The following is a 21,688-nucleotide window of genomic DNA, read 5'->3' on the forward strand; positions in this document are numbered from 1 at the left end:
CGAACACAGGGTCATGGGGGTCTGCTGGAGCCAATCCCAGCCAACACAGGGCACAAGGCAGGAACCAATCCAGGGCAGGGTGCCAACCCACCCCAGGACACACACAAACACACCCAGCACACACTAGGGCCAATTTAGAATCACCAATCCACCTAACCTGCATGTCTTTGGACTGTGGGAGAAAACCCACGCAGACACGGGGAGAACATGCAAACTCCACACAGGGAGGACCTGGGAAGCGAAACCAGGTCCTCAGGTCTCCCAACTGCGAGGCAGCAGCACTACCCACTGCGCCACCGTGCCGCCCCTGCTGCAAACATTGACACAAATAAGTTGAAAAATAATTACATTTAAAATCAGGTATAAGATATTGTGGTAAACATTTTATGACTACATACAGTAAAAGGAGAAAAATACTTAATACAGCAAGACATGTTCCCTGGGTGACTTTAGACATACATAAATCTATCTCAGAATTATTTTATATAGCTTTTTGCACTGAAGGTTCTCCATGTATGATAAAAAGGGCAAAAATGTACAAGTGACACAGGAAAACAAGCTCACTTGGAAGGAGCACATTATCACAAGCTCTCATTTTATTTATTTTCTACAACTAATTAAAGATCTTGAATGGTCGTAACATTTAACATTAAAGTAAATTGAATATTTTTCCGTGAATACAGACAATTTCCTGCATTAATGAAAGTATGAAACTGCAGTAATATGTCAGCATTTTCAAATGCAGCTCAGTATGCTAAATAGAAATAGAGCCCTTTGTTGTCTCCCTTAGGCTACCACGTGGCTTGAGCTGCTTACTTCAGAGGAAGATGAGTCATGAAAGGTAATGCCTCATTAAAAATACTGCTAACCTCATATTGAGACATGTAAAGGTTCTAAGGGTTCCCAAGGGAAAAAAACAGAAGAAGCTCCAATGCCTGCATTATTTTCATGACATCTCTCAGCACCATCTACCAGCTGGGTCCAAAATACAGTTTCCTATATATCACTTTTTATGTTAGTGTCCAAATAATTAAGCAATAATGATTGCTTTATTTTATTAATAATGAAAACAAACGCATCTCAAATTGTGGTGAGAGAAAACAAAATCCACTTTGTGTCACTTGGTGCAGAATAAAAGCAAAATAACCAAGGAAAGAAAAAAAGGGACTTATAGAACAGGTAATTTTATATCTACTATAAAACGCAGGTAATCTGTTAAGGCTACTGTTTATTGTGAAAGGATTTTAAAAATGAAAATAGAAAGTAGACACTAAATGTATTTTGTTAGTTATACAGTTAAGTATAAAGAGGTGACATATTCTCCCTATGCATAGAAAGTAATTTTGGTTATGGTTTATTGCCTTGCTTTATAATGAAGCTGAAGGAAAAAAATATGACTTTCAAAGTTTATTCAGTCAACTGGGTCAATTAGCTAGCAGTACACTTGTAGATTAAAGCCAATTATGCTGAACTGATGGTTGCCAGAAGAATGGTAGCGTAACTGAAGTGAATATGCAAAGGCAGAAAGACTACATTTTAATTGCCAATTAAGAATGAAAGCAAAGTTGTGGACATGGTCCCAAACCCTTCAGGGTGTCTTTTGGAGCTCCCTTTGAATTTACGATCCATTTCAGCAGGTTCAAGAGGGTGAACAAGGATGAATGAGTAGGCAGACTCCTCATCAACTACTGGGAATAAAGATCGGCTGCAGAGAAGTGATGACAGCTTACAAAATGCAGAAATAATTTAAATCAGAGTATGGTAATAGAAGGTTTACAGAAAATGACTTTTTCATATTGGTTTTGCTTCTGCAGCAAAATCTTAAAGTATACTTTTCTTTGTAAATCACATACCAAAGATACCATGGTGTGAAAATGTACCAAATGAAGGGTGAATTACATTTTTATTCACCTTCATTTAGTTCCATATTTTTCAAATGTAAGTTTTAAAATGTTTTACATATTTCAATGAAAATAATATACTAGCAATACATCACACACACTAAGAAAAGAACAAACGTGCAATGTTGTAATACTCACAAGACAAAAATCTAATTTTTTTTATCTCTCTGTGGTGGGCTGGCGCCCTGCCTGGGATTTGTTCCTGCCTTGTGCCCTGTGTTGGCTGGGATTGGCTCCCTGTGTTAGGATATAGCAGGTTGGATAATGACTGGGTGCGGCACAGTGGCACAGTGGTAGCGCTGCTGCCTTGCAGTTAGGAGACATGTTGCATGTTCTCCCCGTGTCTGCGTGGTTTCCTCCAGGTACTCCGGTTTCCTCCCACAGTCCAAAGACATGGCCGGTTAGGTGCATTGGCGATTCTAAATTGTCCCTAGTGTGTGCTTGGGTGTGTGTGTGTGTGTGTGTGTGTGTGTATGTGTGTGCCCTGTGATTGGCTCCAGCAGACCCCTGTGACCCTGTAGTTAGGATATAGCGGGTTGGATAATGGATGGATGGATGGATAATGACTGACTATTCAAACTCTTTAATTAACTATAAATAAAATTCAGAAGAATGAGTTCCAATTAAACATTTTGTATTTCCAAAATGATCACATTTCACGTCTAATCTACAACAGGAGACACTCATAAGTGTAAAGACATTAACTAGTCTAAAATGTAATTCTTCAAATGAAAACCAGAGAAACTGAGAAAAACCCACAGACACAGACATGGGAAGAATACACAAACCCCACACATTCATTGTAAGTATTATATTAAAAAAAACTTGATCTTTTCATTAACATGTTCAACAACACAAACAACTGCTTAGATTCAAGGGACCAAGTCTGATGATTAAGCAGTACGCAAAATACAGTTATTTTGCCTACCTGATAACAGGTTACAGAGCAGTGATAGCTTCCAAAGATCTCATTATTTAACAAGTATACTTGTACTGTATATTGTGCCATTTAAGCAGAAATTTACAAATTCTTTATGTTGGATCCATTGTAAAAATTTTGATATTCATCTTGTGGAAATGATTGGAACACTCACATCTTTTACAAATTCTACAAAGACAACAAAATACATTGAAGTGATTAAATTGCTGGCACAAATTCTATAAGAATATTTCAAACCATTTTAATTCTAAAACCCAAACAAGTACAGTTAACACCTGCAAAACCTAACATTTAATATGTCATCACTTTATGAGTTGTGATTCTGGCTAACATGACTGTGATTTTCCCTCAAGCTGCTGTGAAAAGACGGCAATTGTGCTCTCATTCTAAGTCCATTTTCCTTTAATTATACTTGAGCATATAAAACAAACACAGAATTTAACTGAATTTGTGAATTTTATTGTTGAATCACACCACAATTCGTACCAGTTCATTCATTTTCACTGTGGTACAATGTCTGGATTACAAAGGCCCTCAGAAGCCTTTCCCCTACTGCAAGAGCAAAAGAAGAACCTCTGATGCCTGGATGCACAGGGACTGACAGTAGGAACTGCAAGCAGAGTGCCTCCTACTATAGTAAGCTGTGGTCTCTCTCATACTCAGTACCCACCTTCTGCCCAGCACCACCACTACAATGACCTTTTTTTTCCTAGCTTCTTGTTTGCACATACACTTTGTTTTCAACTTTGAATGCTTACTGATCTGTGACTAAATTTTCAGCTCAAAGTTTTGATTTATCCTTGCTATTTGCAATTTTCACTCAATAAGCAGAGCAGCCTTTCCTTATGCCTTTCTTCAGCGCTTATCTTTATCAGTCTTTACGAACTTGCATTGTTTGAGACTCTAATATTTCTATACCTGAAAAAGAAGGTTGTGTGCACAATTAGCACTTTTGCCAAGATATTCCATAAAATTCAGGAAAAATCTGATATAGTCATTATGGTTTTCCTTACAAGCACTATCAACTTTCTGCTTGCCTTTACTCTCCACTATGTGGGCTCCTTTTATCATGTACATTCACTTTTATTTAGTCATTTAGCTCAAATAACCCAATCCTGCCCAGTCCATCTTATTTTTCTGCATTACCAGCTGCGGGAGAAAAATATGATGTCTGTTGCTTTAATTTCAAATTGTGCTTCTGCTAATAACTGGACAGTAAATATATTTTTTAAACTATAATTTAATGTAAAATTATCTTTGAAGTGGCATATATTAATATTAAAATTCACAGCATTTGTATTAAAAAGTTGAACATCATGAACTCTAGCTCTCCACAATTCTGTCATAGAGATGGAAGAAATGGAAAATTAATAGATACGTGGGCATATCCATAATTCACATTTTTCATAAATTATTCTTCAATAGACATGTACATGTACTTCTTACTGCAATATAAATATACTTTAAAAATATCAGCATTTTAAATTTTATACTACAGCACAATCCAGGAAATAAAAAGCTCAAAAGAAAGTTATTTGAAGTTAAGGTTAAGGTTTAAGGTTGCTTTATATAATCACTGTACCAAGTTTATAATCAATATGACCTTAAAGTAATTTGTAAACAGTTGATCTGTATTATGTAATCATGTTGGCTAATTAAAGAAGAGGTCAACAGTGTTATTGACTTCCAATGAATCTAAGCAAGATACAGTACTTTCATAAGGAGCACTCTTTTTATTACTCTTTTTTATGAAGTTTTGCAAACCTTAAACATAGCTTTGGTCTTTCTGCACACATTGTTGTTATAAGGCTTAGCAATACAAATATTTGAGAACTTGAAATCCCCAAAGGCTTTGCTTTTAATTCAGAATGATCAAAAAATGTGTGTACTGATTTATAATCTATTTACTTAACCAGCAGTTTTCACTGCCCTGTTAAACTCCATCATTGTTTTTGAACCTATATATATTTTTTTTAAACATTGTAAGTATACACAGTATATCTGTAATGTCAGCCTCAAGTTGCTGCAAGACTTTGCTCAGACCATTATTTTAATTAAAAGCCGAAACTTGCTGCAAATGTACTTTATTAGGGAGACTTGTTTTTTCAGTCAATATTCAGTACTCTTAGTCTGACACATTTAGTAAATAAATATTTTACTTTTGTACAAAAATCAACAAAATCCTTTTTCCATTAATTAATTTACAATCGTACTTTTTTCTAATTTATTTCTATATATTGTATCAAAATGAGTACTTTTTGATGAATGTACACAAGTACGAAGAATATCTAGTAGGTCATAGCTATTCTGTAATTTATTCCTCATTGTTAACGAACAAACTAAAACAAATTATACAATTAAAGGGGAAGAAACCAAACAGACAAATTGATTAAAGTGAAGCAAAGAAGAAACACTGAAAATGAAAATTCTCAGATCTACTAAAAACTATGACTGCACTAAGCATCTTTCTCAAGTTCATAAGGAAGTAAAACTTAACATAACAAGTACCGTCTGTGTCCACAGGCAAAGAGTTGTAAATATGCCTCTAATTAAATAACAACTTTTAACAAGAAGTATTGGAGAAATATGTTTTATTTATGAAATTGGTCAGATCAAAAGCTTGCTGCAGCCCCCGTCCCCCCAGTATCTGTGTATGAAACACTAATAGGTAAACCCACCCCCAACTTACTCATGCTTATTTACTTTCTTTCTGTTTCATTGTTCTTTGGTTGTGTTTATTTTTCCCATCTGGAATTTGCCCTCTCTACATCCTTTATTTTCTTCTCCTCTGATGTCGCTTTTTTCAGTTACATTGTCTACTTACACATGTTCTGATAGTTCTGTTTCATGCTGAATCATAACTGCCTTGAGAGTCCAGGTTTAATTTCTAGTTATCCTTCTTTCTCATATTGGCTAGCTTTCTGCCCATTTTTGTTATTGTCTAATGCTTTTTATTATCACTGTGGATTTCTCATTGCATCATTATTATTCTCTGTACTTGCTGTTAACATTATCACATAATGCCAACATTATCTTCCATTGCAATTTACATCTCTTTAACACCCTGTACATTTCTCTATTCTAACCTTTTATGGGTTGACCATTGAAATTCAAATGAGATCAAATTAAATCCTAAGCATATTTTTATTGGCATATGCACTCGGTGACCACTTTATTAAGTGCATCTAATAAAGTTATCTGAATTCTTTGAGGCATGGACCTAGCAAGGTGAGAAAATATTCTTTAAGGAGTTTGGTCAATACTAACTCAGTAGCATCATGCAGTTCATAAAGTCTTAAACCAAATATGTCTTCCACAAAATGTACCCTCTGTAAAGATATAGGGTCACTGCTCAGGCCATCAAAGTCAATTTAAGTCGCTGTTAGGGTTGTCCCTCTAGCTTGACATGATGTGTTCTTTTTGACAAGGCACATCACCCTACTAGAAGAATTCATTTGAAAAATTATAGTCTGTAGCAATAAAGTAAGTATTACGAAGTCTAATGTGTTCAAAGAAAACATTTTTGACCAATGCATTAAAACCATCATCCTGTATCATTAACAAATTATTAACCTACATTCTGCCTGTTAAAATAAAAATTGAAATGACACAGACCATTCAATTGAATTACCTTATTTTGGGTCAATAATGTACTTAACCTTACATTTAATCATTACATGTTTTATTTCAAAATTTCCTTATTGTTAAAGATTGTTTTTAAACAATGGAACATTTCTGAATGGCATATTTTCAAATGACCATTTTAATGTGTGAGCTATTTATTTCAGAAGGCCTCTTTTCTTAGCTGTTTCATCACATGTCAATCAAGACCAATGGGCTGAACTTCTTCCTATTGGTTAATAATTTCCAGTCAATTACTTTTGTTTGACCATAGGCAGTTGGCTTCCAAAGTTCTTTAGCCCTATTTTTCCTTAATTCAAACTGTAAAAAAACATCAAGGCAGCAAGAGTTGCATTAGCTAGTTTTGCAGACAAAATATATAGAAATAATTTAATATGTGGGAATTGTATTTATTAAATAATACAAACTGTTCTTTAAAAGCCTAACAACCTAGTTACACTTGTCCACTGTTATGATTCAAGTCAAGTGCCTCATAAAACGGTAAACTCACAACAATGACAAGACGTGGTTAGTCTTATGCTGTACCCCCCTCTGAAATGTTATACTTTCACGTATTTCCAATCACCCATTCTCAATGTCTCTCTCTCTCACTCTCCACAATCCACCACGTGCAATCCACAACTCCTGCGTGTGAGTCCTGTTTAATTTCTCCATCTGGCTTCTTGAATGTTCTTGAATGTTCTCTAGTCTTATGAAATACCATGGTTTTCCATCCTACTGTAATGGGCTACTGTCATTCAAGCATTTAGCCCCGCCAATCTGAAGAGCAGCCTGTCAGCCACAATATGAACTAACTTTATGTTGGGAATGGTTAGACTGATAAGTGCTAAAAATTATATCCAGGTTAATGAAGAGTTTCTCATTACTTTAAGACTTGAGCACCATGTCCAAACAGAAGGTCATCTGGAAGCATGTCACCTGGTATTTCCAGCCTTGGACATTTAGCATTAATTTTTTCAACAACATCAACATTTTAACGAGCAGTTATCTGTCTAAGCATTGCCAATATATCTTCAATTTATCTCAAAATAGCATAATATACTAAATGATTTATTTCTACTTTATCTGCCGAACTACCAAAACTCTTAACTGCTTCCATGTCTTTGCCAGTTGGAATGCAAGTTGCACTAAAGATCTTTGGTAGCCTACAATTTATAATCGGGCAAATGTAACTGACAGCAAAGGATTAACCACTAGGAACAGGTTCAGCATGTTAGTCTTTGTCTTGATTGACAAGTGATAAAACCACCATGAAAAAAGGCATTTTGAAATAAATAGCACCTGCATTAAAAGAACCATTCAGAAATCTTCCATTTAGAAAAGTCCCATTGTTAAAAAAAGTCTTTGCAAATAAGGCCATTTTGAAATAAAACCTGCAGTAATTACATTTATTTTAATTCTGTTTGGCAACAGATGGTATTCCATAGACAAAAACATTGCCTATCATAATTACATGTTTGCAATTATATTGTATTTCTAACACTAGGCTCCTTACTACTATAAAAAATGAAATTCAACAGCAGCAGTAAAAAAGAATGTAAATAGGACAAAATTTCAAGCTCATAGTGAAACAAAGTTAATTAGGAAGTGGGGCCTACCCTGGCTGCAAGGCAACAAAGAGGACTAATCCTTTTGAAAGAAATCATTCCAAACAGCTAAACCTGATGAGTACTAGTACTTTTCAACATTTTTAGTGCAAAAACCAATGGTAAAATTTGTAATATATTAATATTTGAACATTTAAAAGTGAAAAGTACTTGAGTTAACGGCAATGTCCCCTTAAAACAAGTTTTAGGTGTTCATCCATCCATGTCTCCTTATATCTCTGCTATCAGAATACCATCCAAAGTAAGGCAAGAAGCAACACAGGATATGATGGAGACTATTGCAGGCACACAGGATCAATTTAGAGTTTCCAATCAATTTAACATCCACAGATTTTGGATACAAACACACAGACACATGGAGATTATTAAATTTATAACATATAGTAGACATTTGCTTTAAAGATCTGGTATCCACGGATAACTATAAACTGAGAAACTGGAGAACAAAGAAATTATTTCATGGTTAATTTATTAACTTTTTCTTTTTTCATTGCTGTTCATACACTCTCAGGATAGACACTATGACATACTAACAGACTGCAGTTGAACAGGCTATTTTAAGTGTACTAGCAAATTCCATTTAAATGATGATCCATTATGAGCGCAGCTCACTATCAATCAATTAAGGTTAGAATCAAACATTGAGTCCAGCATTTTAAATCTGCCCCACAACCCAGTTTAGGATTAAACAAGCTTAGAAAATTGTATGGTATGGTATGTAGTACTAGGGTGCTGTACCGTGTTAGCCATTATGAATGTAGAGAAAAGCCAAGCAAAATGACACCTTTTATTGGCTAACTAGAAAGATTACAATATGCAAGCTTTCGAGGCAACTCAGGCCCCTTCTTCAGGCATAATTGATTACATCTTGCCTGAAGAAGGGGCCTGAGTTGCCTCGAAAGCTTGCATATTGTAATCTTTCTAGTTAGCCAATAAAAGGTGTCATTTTGCTTGGCTTTTCTCTAGGTATGGTATGGTATTTTAGATCTAGTATAAACCTTTCACCTTAGTAAACATTCCAAAAAGTTCAGCATGGTCTGAATGGAGGATGTCGCTTTACAGGAAAAAGGTTTGCCTGCAATAAACACATTCTGTATTTTGCTGAATATCTGTTTAGTACTTCTGTTATCTTCTGTTAGTATACAATTAATGCAAGACCCCAGACTACTGTATAATCTAAATGCCTAAATAAATTACTTCCTGGTTTTACATGGACCTATTGAAGCAAGCGAGGCATTAAATTAGATATCTGAGGAGACCACTTTTGTTTCACACATATCAGAAGCCATTTGCTATATTTGTCCAGAGTGGGTGGGTAGTCAGGAGTGACCCTTATCTTCACAGAGGAATTAAGACATCAAAACAAAAAAAGGACAAAATGAGAGAAAGTCAAAGTCCAAAGACTGACCATGTAAAACCAACTTTTTCTAAACAAAAAAAAAAAAAAAAGAAACAATGATCCTACTGATCCCTAGGAGCTTTTTAGGCATGATAACTTGCAGTAAAGCAATATAACGAGTAATAATAGCAATGATAATTCTGTAGAAAATTTTAAATGTTTGATAAATTCTAGCCTACATTACAAATAATTTGCTAAAGTGACTGCAAACAATATGTGAAAAATAAGAGAAATAATGTTTTACATATACATATTATATATTCACTTAAAAATATATTTAAAAAAAACATTGGAAGGGTGTTGAAGACTGGGCATTACTTTCATCATTCACTTTGTGAAATCTATCAGGTCATCTGGCTGTTGCATCCTAGTTAAACTGATAATCAATAGCCATACTGTACTAATGGCATACAATACAGCCCTAATGGGCTTAAGTGCTTTTACGTAGTTGGCAATTCTACTTTTTAAGTTTACCACCAGCCCAACCTTAATCAATGGAAACCACATACCAACATTTATTACAATACTGTGAATGTCTGGTTAAAAATCCCAAATGCTTCAAAATTATATTTTCTCTCTCATTGCAAATTTGAAGAATATAGTATAGTGCTACTCCAGGCCATAAACAAAAACTTTTTGCACAAGACAGACATACAACCAGACCATCATATTATGCTACAGTTATTCCATATGTGTCATATGTTACTCTCAAATATTCTGGACATGAGGGGCAGCCAACAGATCAAGATCAGACAGACTTTGACTTTGCTCATGTCAAAGGATCTTTAATTCCTCCTAGAATGCTTTGCAGTGAAGTTTTTTTTGTGTGTACTGGACAGATGTTCCGTTAATATCACTACAGATACATTTCAGATACAGTTTATCTCATTTTATTAACTTTAAGTTTTATTAAGCCCGAGTATACAAATATTGAATAATTAAGTGATTTGGAAATTTGTGCCGCCCTTGTCTTTGGTAAAGAGAGCTATAAAAGATTAAACTGAAGAAGAATATACTAACACACTGTAGCAGAATATATGGACATTTCTGAACATATATGAACAGCACATTTTTGTGTATTTTGTACTTTTTGTGTGTTTAAAGGATGTTGAAGAAATTCATAATGAAATATTACAGAAACAGACATTTCTGGCCACTAATTTCATTATGCAATCTTGTGTAGGCTAGCAGTGGAGTGGAAAGATTAGTAACATGATGTGTTGAGTTATGAAAAAATCCCATAGTTTGGGAAATTACAGTCACTGGATTTTAAGTCTTGTGATGGACACCCGGGCACCAGCAAGCCCAAACCCCAACACGAACACACAAGCACAGTCCCGGGTTCAAATAATGATTAATTTATTAATCAAATCCTCTCACATTTGTCATCACAAGCATAAAATACAAGTTTTCTCTGCAGAAATGTTTCTTCCTACCGCACTACCTTCCTCCACTCAAGCGTTGCTCCACTACCTCCCAGTTCCAACTCGCCTGGATAAGGGAGTGTGGCCCCTTTTATGACAGACCCTGGAGTACTTCCGGTGCCAGGACGATTGCCTGATGGAAGCACTTCCGGGTCACACGGAAGTCCATCATAACAGGGAGCTTGTCTCCCTGCAATACCCTCTCGTGGCCCCCAGTTACGCCAGCAGGTCTGCACTGCCAACCTACATCTCCCAGCATGCCTTGCTTGTTTCCTAGGGGGCACCGACATCCAGGGCTGCTGCCATTTTGTGTGCTGGGGAAATAAAAAGTTTCTAGTGACGTATTTGTTTCCTAGTGAGCTGTCCATCCATCCCTTTTTATCCTCCCATCCGTGTGAGGAACCATCTCCTCTCCTGGCTGGGATGTCTGTCCAGCTCACGTGGCATCTACAGTCTATGCAGTGATTGTACTGACTCACAGCAGTAGGTTCACTTAAACTTGTTCAGTGTCACAGAGGGGTGGAGCCTTTCCCAGCAGCACTGGGCACAAACATGGAAGCAATCCTGGAGACAGCATTAGATCAGTCAAACAGCCCATCCAATCACATTCACACAAATTTAGGGAACTTGGGAATTTGATGGGGATTGAGCTGGAGTACCAAAAAGAAAAAAAGAATGTACATGCAAACTATACATGGACAGCAACCAGGTGAGGAGTTCAAACCCAGATATTGGGTCAATGAAGCAGCAGTGCTAGGTTTGCCATTACCAAAATACACATGTCTATTGTTACATTAACACACGTTTTTGTCTGTGGGAATTTATTGATGGATTCAAATCTTAATAGCTTCAAAAAATGAGTGCAATGCTAATTTAATAAGATTACACATTATTTGTCATTTCCCAACATACAGCACAACACTGCTTCAATCATCATCTTATTTTAGAAACAATCATGTTTTGTGCACAAACCGTTTCCTGCATCGATTTTTACCGTACATACATGCATGCACACATTTGATCTGAAAAATTTTAATGGCTAAGTAACTGATACACTTTGAACTAACTTATGAAGATTATAGAAATATAACTTAAGAGTGCAAATCATAAATTGTCAACTTAAACAGTGATTTTCATCAAGCAGGCCTATTTGGTTAATGTCAGCCAAAGCCTGACAGACACAAAAGAGATTCTTCGTACACTCGGTACTTTTTTTAATGTGGGAGGGTGTTTTGTTGAATAACAACATGTGGCAGGGAACATGCAAAGGTTGAGAACAGCAAAGTTTTACAGTAATATGCAACACAGTTATACAGCACTGTGCACCTTGATTTTGAGGCCCTAATGGCATTTTTCATCAGATTTAATTTATTCCCAGCATGAACTATTTTTTTACAGTATCTGCACTAAAACATTGAGACGAAGATTTCAAAAGAAATGTTCAGCAGTTAATCACTATTCATATCACGAATTAAAATACTGCTACTACTACTTGTAATATAAAGATGATTCTCTTCATCTCAATCAATGGACAACTAGCTCTGTTAATTATACAGTGTAACTGTAGCATCCTTGGATAACTTCGCTAACACATCACCAAACGAGCCTGACCAGCCGAGCACTCCTCCTCTTTAGCAAAGTTCTTATTTTCTGTACTGTTCAGTGTTTAAAATGGTGACAAATTCCGCGTTACGACTCAGAAGAGCAATAAAAACTTGCCCTTTGAAAACTTACCGCACAAAGCTCGGCATCACTCGCGTGTCCCCTAACCGCTAGCAGCGTTGCTCTGCTACCCTTCTCACGTGTAATTACTGAAAGGCATTATTTTGTTTCAAAACGATTCTCTCGTATGGTGCGCATTCTTGTTATGATCTACCCAAAAAAAAAGGCGGAAGAAACACGACATGGAGATAAAGACTGGCTGTCTTAAAAAGATATTCATGAAATATAGCCCCTCCTAGATATAACCCAGGCAAAGCTTGCCTTGCTGGGCAGGTTGACAGGCAGTGCCGCCTCCTCCTCCTCCTCCCCCCACCTTCCGTACTCCACCCCGCCCTGAGCGTGCGAATCGAGCAAGTCAGGATGAGGCGACGGCTTTGGCGGGCAGGACACGCGGGCGTGGATCAGACGACAGTCCCGGAGGCGAAGTGCGAGCATGTTACCAAATAACAGAAGAGCTCAGTGCACCCCGTATGTTGCAACTATTAGCTAAACAAAAATGTAAAAGTGCAGGCTAAGCAAAAGCTACCCAGCGTGGAATTCTGCGACTCTGTTGCTGTTGTGCAAAGTTGGGCAAGCGCGCGTGTAAAAGACAGTCTGATCTCCAGAAATAGAATGTGTGTTACATTGTCAATGGAAACAAACAAAGTCTACAGCTCAAATTAATTCTTGGTTGCCTTGTAGATTTTAAAATAAGCGTTCAGATACTGGAGGGGGAGGGCGCACATAATGTAAAACTTGACAGCGTATTTTTTTCCAAAGGACGGTTTAAATTATCATGTTTCTCTCATCATACAAAAAAAACATTATATAAGTTATACAAGAATAGAATTTAACACGATGCTATATAATGCTGGATTTATGTGAATTTGGGAAGGGACCTGGAATCTAAAAAGGTATGAAATACTAAGTATTTTTTTAAAGAAATTTAGAAGATGTAATCTTTCAATATGTAGGAAAAGGATAATTTCATGATCTTGTTTAAGTTAGTAAATGTTCAGCTCGAGGCTTTCCCATTTGTGACACCATCCAGACAGATCTAACATTACTGTCACTTCAGACTTCACAATTGTTTTTATAGGGATATTAAAACACTTTTTTTTTTTAAACAATGCTCCATGTAGTTTACTACCAGTTCTCCAAAACAGGCCTACCTCAAAGGAAAATCGAAACCAGGAAAGGGCTGTTTTCAATTAACGCCATTGCATTCCTTAGTCTGCTTTGAATTTTACAGGGATCATTAAGTAGATGACATCTAAAAGTCGGTCTCACATTGGAAAGTCTTCTCCCAACACCAAAAAAAGAATCTTATGATGCACCAAGTTAATAATTTACCCGTGATGCTGAAAGGGTACTGGTCAAGACATGTACAATAGCCGACTGGGACTATGAAATATTAATGAAAATACAATATAATGCTGTTGAAAGTAATCCTTATATTGTATGCATTAACCATTTCAAAGGCTATTAGTTCATGGTTTTCTTGAAAAGAAATATTCACAGTTTTAAAAAAGCAAAATTGCACTAAATATTGAATTGTATTGTATTGTTCACTATTTTTGTTGTGCTTTAATCCTTAACTTAGACTTTAAATTTCCTGCTTTATGAATTCTGACACAATGGTGTATTTCATTCAGTAAAAGAGAATATACAGTAAAGACAAACTGAAAGCTGCATAAATTAAGAGTGTGGTCATATTTTTGACTGGAGGAGAAATTTAAACTTATTCAAATTTAAGTACAAAAAAGAACTAAAGAATCGGTTGCAGTGTGGCTTGATGGCCTCCATCAGTCAAAGGCAACTTTGGAAAAGTGTGCTGTAGTTTCTCTTGCTGTTGTTGTTTTTGTTGATGTTGTAGCCAAGCAATGCAGGAGTGGTAATATCTTTTTCAGAGGTTGCTCTTGTGGGTGGTCTCTGCTCAGTCTGTGGGACAGCATTGCTTTCTGTGAGCTTGCTTGCCCGCCACTGCTTTCTAGAGTGTTTCTTCTCTGGACTTGAGGCGCTGCTTCAAAATGTCTTTCCACTTTGAACGATTGGCTATAAGGTCTTCTCAGGACTCTGTGCTGATGTCGAGGGTCTTTATGCCCCGCCTACAGACATCCCTTTAGTGCAGCTGTCGGTGGCCTGCTGTTCTTTTGTCCCACGCCTGCTGGTCATAGAGAATATCTTTGGGGATGTGGTCATCATCCATGTGGTAGATTTGACCAAGCCAGTGCAGTCTGTGTTGCCTGAGAAGGGTGTATATGCTCGGTAAGCCAGCACAGAATAGAACCTTAGTGTTGGTCACTTTGTCCTCCCAGGAGATGCAGCAAAGGCATCACAGGTGGAAGGTGTTAAGTCATTTTTCCAAATTGGCATATGATGTCCAGGTCTCACTGTCATATAGAAGTATGCTGATCACACAAGTGCTGTAGACAGCCAGCTTGGTGTTCTCCCAGACGAGTGTAGTGACGCGGGCAAGAGTTGCAGCCTTCCCAATGTGTTTGTTGATTTCATCCTCATCCAAGGTGAGGTTATTACTGATGGTGGAGCCCAGGTAGATGAAATGGTGAATGACCTCCAGTTTGTAGATGTCTATGGTGATAACTGGCAGTGCCTCAATATCCTGACTCATTACAATGGTCTCTTTCAGACTGATAGTTAGACCGATGTATTGTAAAAAACACTATCAACACAAGAGAAAGGTTTGGGGTCCAGGAGGATTGGCCTTTATATTGGCTTGTATTAACAAAACAGAAAGAAAGTGAAACCTGAATCAGGATTGTGGTCTGCACATATATAGTTGTGAGTTGCATTTAAGGTACACGCATGACAGGAGTTTCTCATGTAGTTTCACAACCATGAAACTCACTTATGACGGTGTTTTGAAGTTGTAAAAGATTTTGCAAGGTTGAAAAAAAATCATTGCTTTTTAAAGGTTTATTAACACCGTACTCCCATTTTGAACTAATAGGTATGCATGAAAATAATGGGGACAACTGTCTTTTGAAAATTCAACATTACATTCAAACACAATGCATGGTGAAACAAAATGATGCAACTCGGTACAAAACTTGTGTGCTTTGATAACATTGTCCTGTCATCCACCCCAGCACTCTCTTGCTGCATGATAGGAATTGTAGTCCTCACATCAGTGCTGGTTTTTGGGTTACCCTCCCTCTGTTATAACCCCTCTTCTCAATACACCAATATGGCCTATATTTTAAATAGGACTAACGGCAACAGACATGCAAAATGTAATGAAAACCAGTTCAGCCATTTTTTCAAGATTGGCGAGACTGGCGAACAGACAAACAGGTAACTATTTTATTTACATGGATAACTGAAGTACCCAGCATTGGTATATAAGGTAAGTAAATAAATATTTTATTTTTTTATTAAATTTTAAGTGTCAGCTCTTTTGTGATTGCTGGCCATTTCTGTGGCAAGTGTGCCATTTCTCATTTAAACTACATTTTCTGATAACTATCAACTTCTCTGCTCCCATCAGTCAAGAATTTTTTGTGTATGATTGGATCACAAATTTGCAGTAACTCCTTCCTGGGCTGGAACAATACAAATAGACGTTGAATCATTGATATGCTATGTAAACGGGGCGAAATTACCTAGAAGGATAATGCGGTTTTTGTTTTGCGCCCCACCCCATTGTAGCGCTGTTTCTTGAAGGAACGTTTGGAAGGCCTTAAAGTTTCATGAAGTTCACTTCAGCCATTTTTGATTGGTGCATTTTTTACCACCAGTTACAACCTCCCTTCCCTATGAAATTTTTGACACAGCGTTAGCCTGATTTTAAGTTAGTTCAGCTGTATTATACATGCAACATTTCACAAAGATGCAGCCATTTTAGAATAATGTACAGTGTTTGGGTTTCCTCCAATTGCAACCCTTCTTCTCGTTGAAGTTTTTAAAACGTTATGTAGCCTATATTTTAACTTGGACCAACAGTAACCTACATGAGAAATTTAATGAAAATCAGTGCAGCTATTTTTGCATGATTTGCAATCAAACATACAGACAGGATGCAATCTGAGGGTTGCAATGAGGTCCTTATTGTGCAAAATGGAAAAACAACATTAAAAAGGTGAAAAATTCAAATAACAGAGTGTATTATGATTTCATATATATACTATATGTAGAGAAAAAATAAAAGCATGTGTCAGCGTATTTAAGGTTTGTAGTTGTCACGTATCAGGACCCTGAATTTGATTAAAAGGGTCAATAATGGAGAGACAAAAACAGTGATACAGTTTATCAATGTACACATGTGAAAAGAAAAACAAGTGTGAAATAAAGGCAGCACACACAAAATATCAGAGAGCTAACTTCCAAATTGTACTGAAAGTTTTTTCTGAGCTACAATGAATACACAAATATGCAGGTTAACAATTCAAAAGTGACAGCAGGCTTTTTTGGCTTTTCCCTAAAAATATAATTTCAGCTACAAACTAAAAACAGGTCCAGTTTCCAATAAGAAACCAATATTGTTGCCCATCTATTCTGCCAAAACAGGAACCTCAACCAAAGTATAAGTGTACTCATTTCTTTTCATAAACTGACACAGAAACTGATTTTTAGGTGCTCTCTAATATGCATACATTCCAGATACATGAAATGAAAATTCTACCATGTGTTCTCTTGTCGCATATTTAAGAAGACCATCAAATTCTGATATATTAATAGATACAAGAAAAGCACCATTTTTCAGTAACAATGTAATATAAATATAATACTGCTCCATTAGGTAATTCAGTACAGACAAATCACTGGAAGCATAACAAGTAAAATTATATTGTTCTCCCAGGTTCGGATATTTTTTTAATTACCCCTTCTTCGGTGTTACTTCACTGATGCAGCATGGGTTTGACTTTCCACACTAGATCACTGACACTTCTGGTGTCTACATGCATTTTCCTCTGGGTACTCTGGTTTTCCACTTACATACCCAGTGATGTGCACGTTAAGTTAGCTGCAACCTCAAAACTATGAGTGTGAGTGTGCGTGGGCCTTGGTGCCCTGTCCAAAATTAGTTTCTGCCTTGTGCCTAGTCCTGTTTGGATGATCATCAGTCCCCCCTTGACCCTGACTTAGGTTAAACAGGTATGACAATGAGTATCATTGCTGATTTCAAGATGAGATTCAGTGCAAAAATATTTTTTCTTAAAAACAGCATTTCTTAAGACATAATGTATATGTTACGGGTAACATATATATAGAAGATCTTTGAATGGGATGGGTGTCGTTGGTTATAAAAAGAAATTATTTGACCAAAAAGGTTCATATTTATTATTAAGTATGGTGTAGTACTATATATTTACATTGCTACAGGTTTTTTTTTTAGATTCTTTTTTGTAAGGATGTAGAGAAAAGTATATGTATAAGGTTGAGAACTAACAGTTATCTGTGACTACTAAAGAAAGAAAATAAATGAGTATCAGAAGATTTAAGACACAAAGCAGTTCATTATAGACAAACCCATCCATCAGTTTATTTTATGAACTAACTTCTATCAGAATACACTCAGCTAAGGGTTTAATTTTGTCAGTTATTGAAGACAACTGTAATGTTTTACTCACAAAGGTACACGTATCACAATTATGTGTCCATTTTTCTCCCTAAATGATGATGTAATTATAATCTTATTGCTTTACATACAAATTAAGAAAAAACAATCTACAAAAAAATGCACAGCCACAAAATATATATGAGAGACGCCTTCAGCACTGTCAGCTGCATGCAAAGAGTGCCACTCTACAAGGAATCTGTGGCATCAGCAAAGCAAGCCTCACTAATGAATCAACAAGCTGTGTTCTGTGAAGTTTTGACAAATTAGAAAGTACAAGTTGAATATGACAGAAGGAATTTTGAGGAAAAAAACAATGATTTTTAATGTAATGTGTGACACAGTTGGCATGTTTTCATGTGGGTGAGATCAAACTTTCATCTAACTCAAGGAATAGATTTGTTATTGAATTTATATTTCTCTAGTGGTGAAAAATTAGTCTACAGCTCCTATTATACTATCATTTCAGTTCTGTGTATTTGTTAGGTAAGCACTATGATGAATGGACTGGCATCCTGACTGGGATGGAAGGTGGATCCTTGCCTGGCTGAGAAACCATAATTGAAGGACAGTATGGGAGGCATAACCTAGCCAGGATAAGGGAAATATTAATGGATGGACTGGGGAAGTTGTTTGTCAAGAGCAGTTCCTTCCCCAGTACAATACATTGCAGTGCTCCACTGGCATGGACCCGCATGGATGCATGGGATGCATAGTCCTATGAGACAACCCTGTCAGGGTTCCTTGGGTGCTGCCAGAGGTTCTTCTGTGTCCAACATAAAAAGAAGTCATCCAGCCTCCTCGAGTTGAGTCAGGAGGCAGAGGGCGAAGCTCATCTGGAGGAGTATAAGGATCTGTTGTGGATTTAGAAGTGTGGTGTGAACTTTGAAAATGGTATTTGTAAATTTAAAAAAAAAAGGTTTTTTTGCACCCAGGACAGACTTGGTGTGGGTGTCTCTGGGGTTTGGAATGGTCAGTGGCACCCCCTGATGGTCACAACAAACTAGTTAAAGGTTTCTGGATGCATCCACCTGGTTTTACAAACTCATTTTAGATATACAATAATAATAATATTTAATAATAAAATAATGCATGTTATATGTCTTATAGCCACCTACAGATTGAGTGCATTTCTGTGCAGTGGGTTGCAATGGCTCACACAGTATTTTGAGTTAAATAGGACTGATTTCCGGCCATATCACTGTCTATGTGAAGTTTGCACATTTTCTCTGTTTCCATGAAGGCTTTCTTCTGAGTATTCCAATTTCCTCCCAGATCCCAAAAACTCAATATTCTGCAAAGTATCAATTCTAAGTGACAAGCTATATCTGACACAGTCTGTTTCTTACCATGCTCCTGATGTTGCTGGAACAGGCTCTGGTTCTGGATGTTTTATGTTAATTTAAGATAATTCAAAAATTGGATGCCGTTGTTATTTTACTATTTTTCTCTTACTAATAATGTCGCATGGATTACTAGTATGCACCGATAAAGATTAAAGTGCACACATCCATCGTCCATTGTGTGTTGCCGCTCATTTTAGTTCAACGTTATCAGGGTGCAAAGTATACCCTAGCATACTGAGTGTAAGACAGCTTTGGACAGGATACTGGTATTTAACAGGACACAGTCATGTACACACTCATACCAGTCTAGTTTTAGGGTTGCCAGTCTATCTAACATATTTTTGGGATGTGGTTAGAAAACCTGTGTACTCAAAAGAAAAAGCAATGGAGACACAGAAAGCACAGGCAAACTATTTCAGGCTGAGATTCAAATCTAATTTTTGGAGATATGAGGCAGCAGCACTAACCAATGTTAGTTACAACCACTAATGTTGTTGGAGTACATGCTTTACTACAAGAAACTATTTATGCCATGCTTGGACTAAACTTGGCCTTTGCACCAGGTAATATTAAAGAAATATATATATATATATATATATATATATATATATATATATATATATATATATATATATATATATATATATATATATATATAAATAGTAAGTACTTCACACTCTTCCTCTAGATTCATTGTTGCTTTTACTATATATTTCTAGCACCCACATAAAAGATTATTAATATTTTACTATTAGCTAATTATACAAATTAGTAATATGTAACTGATAAGTATAAAATACACAAAATTATAAGTTTTCTTCATGTGTAAATAATTAAAGTTATCTTTTAGTGATTTTTTTCTTCCACAGTTATAATTTAACTAATTTAATTTTAATCAATTATTTGTATGTACTTGGCCTCAGTTATTTCTTACTTACTAGGAAGTGAGTATATTTTGGAGGTGAACCTTACATCTTTTCTACGTGGGTATTCCTTTGGATACTGCCATTTTTCTCTTACATCCCAACAATGTGACTGTTACAGTAATTGTTAACTGTAAACTGGCACTATATGGGTAAGTGTGCAAGTGTGCATGAGTAAGTCTTGTAATGAATTGGTCCTTCGTCCTGCCTTCCCCCGATACTGCCATTATTGAATTAACTGACTTTACAAATAGGATGGATAGACTTTTCAAAGTAACTAACTTCTTTATCAACATGTTTTTGTTATGTGTTACAGTTATTTAATTAAAGACCAATATTATAAGACAGTTTTCTGTTGGTACATTTACCATGAAAATATAACAGGTATTACAGTGGCATTACTGATAGTTCTGCTGTCTTACAGCTTCCTGGGTTGAACTCCTAGATCTTGTGTGGATTTTGCACATGCTCTCGGTGTCTGAGTGAGTTTTTCTCCAAGTATTCGAAAAATTTCAAACTTGTGTATTGGGTAAGATGGCTTTTCTAAAGGGGGAAATCAAATGGTACAGGCAATTTGAAAATTACGAGGTAATCGCAACAGATAGAAGTTGACTCAATACAACACATTTGCGATGGCTATGGGTAGTTCAAACACACACAGCACAGCACTCTACCATTAGTTTAGTTGAAGTCAAGGTCAAATGAACATGGACAATCTGCTGCAGGTCTGAACAATTGTTGAACAATGTGCCGCAGTGGGATTTCTTTGGGCAGAAGGAGTGAAACCTGATGAAATTCACCAAAGGACGTTGGCTCTGGATGGAAGTAAAAACAGCAAGTCTCAATGAATACTTTATGAATGCCTACAAAGGTTTAAAGTGGGAAGAACAAGCGCAACTGACAAAGCTTGATCTGACTGACCATCAAAACTGCGCACATAAGCCCAATTTGACTTGGCGAATGCCATCAGAGAAGACCATTGGATTACAGTGTCGGCTATTGCTGTACATTTGAATATCAGCTATGGATTTGCACATGCCATAATGCATGATGACTTGAGGCACTGTAAAGTTTGTGCAAGATGGGTTCCCAAACAGCTTACAGACTGGCAGGAGCCAACATCCTTTGGTGAATTTCAGCAGGTTTCACTGTCTAGCACATCTAAGGATAGGTTTCCTTAAGAATAAATGTCTATCAGCTGTCCATGTAAAATGCTTCAGGATGGTG

The 21,688-nt window shown here is 36.5% G+C and overlaps 1 protein-coding gene across 1 annotated transcript in view; it reads right to left on the reverse strand.

The window, feature by feature from the left end:
* The window catches only part of slc16a12a (solute carrier family 16 member 12a), a 94,042-nt gene extending 81,145 nt beyond the window's left edge, over nt 1-12,897 (reverse strand). The window contains exon 1 of the mRNA XM_028795451.2: nt 12,648-12,897. The gene's annotated coding sequence lies outside the window, so the exon portion shown is untranslated. The remainder of the gene's footprint in view (nt 1-12,647) is intronic.
* Nucleotides 12,898-21,688: the final 8,791 nt, after the last annotated feature.

The sequence above is a fragment of the Erpetoichthys calabaricus genome, chromosome 2 (genome assembly GCF_900747795.2).
Source record: "Erpetoichthys calabaricus chromosome 2, fErpCal1.3, whole genome shotgun sequence".
NCBI classification, from domain to species: domain Eukaryota; kingdom Metazoa; phylum Chordata; class Cladistia; order Polypteriformes; family Polypteridae; genus Erpetoichthys; species Erpetoichthys calabaricus.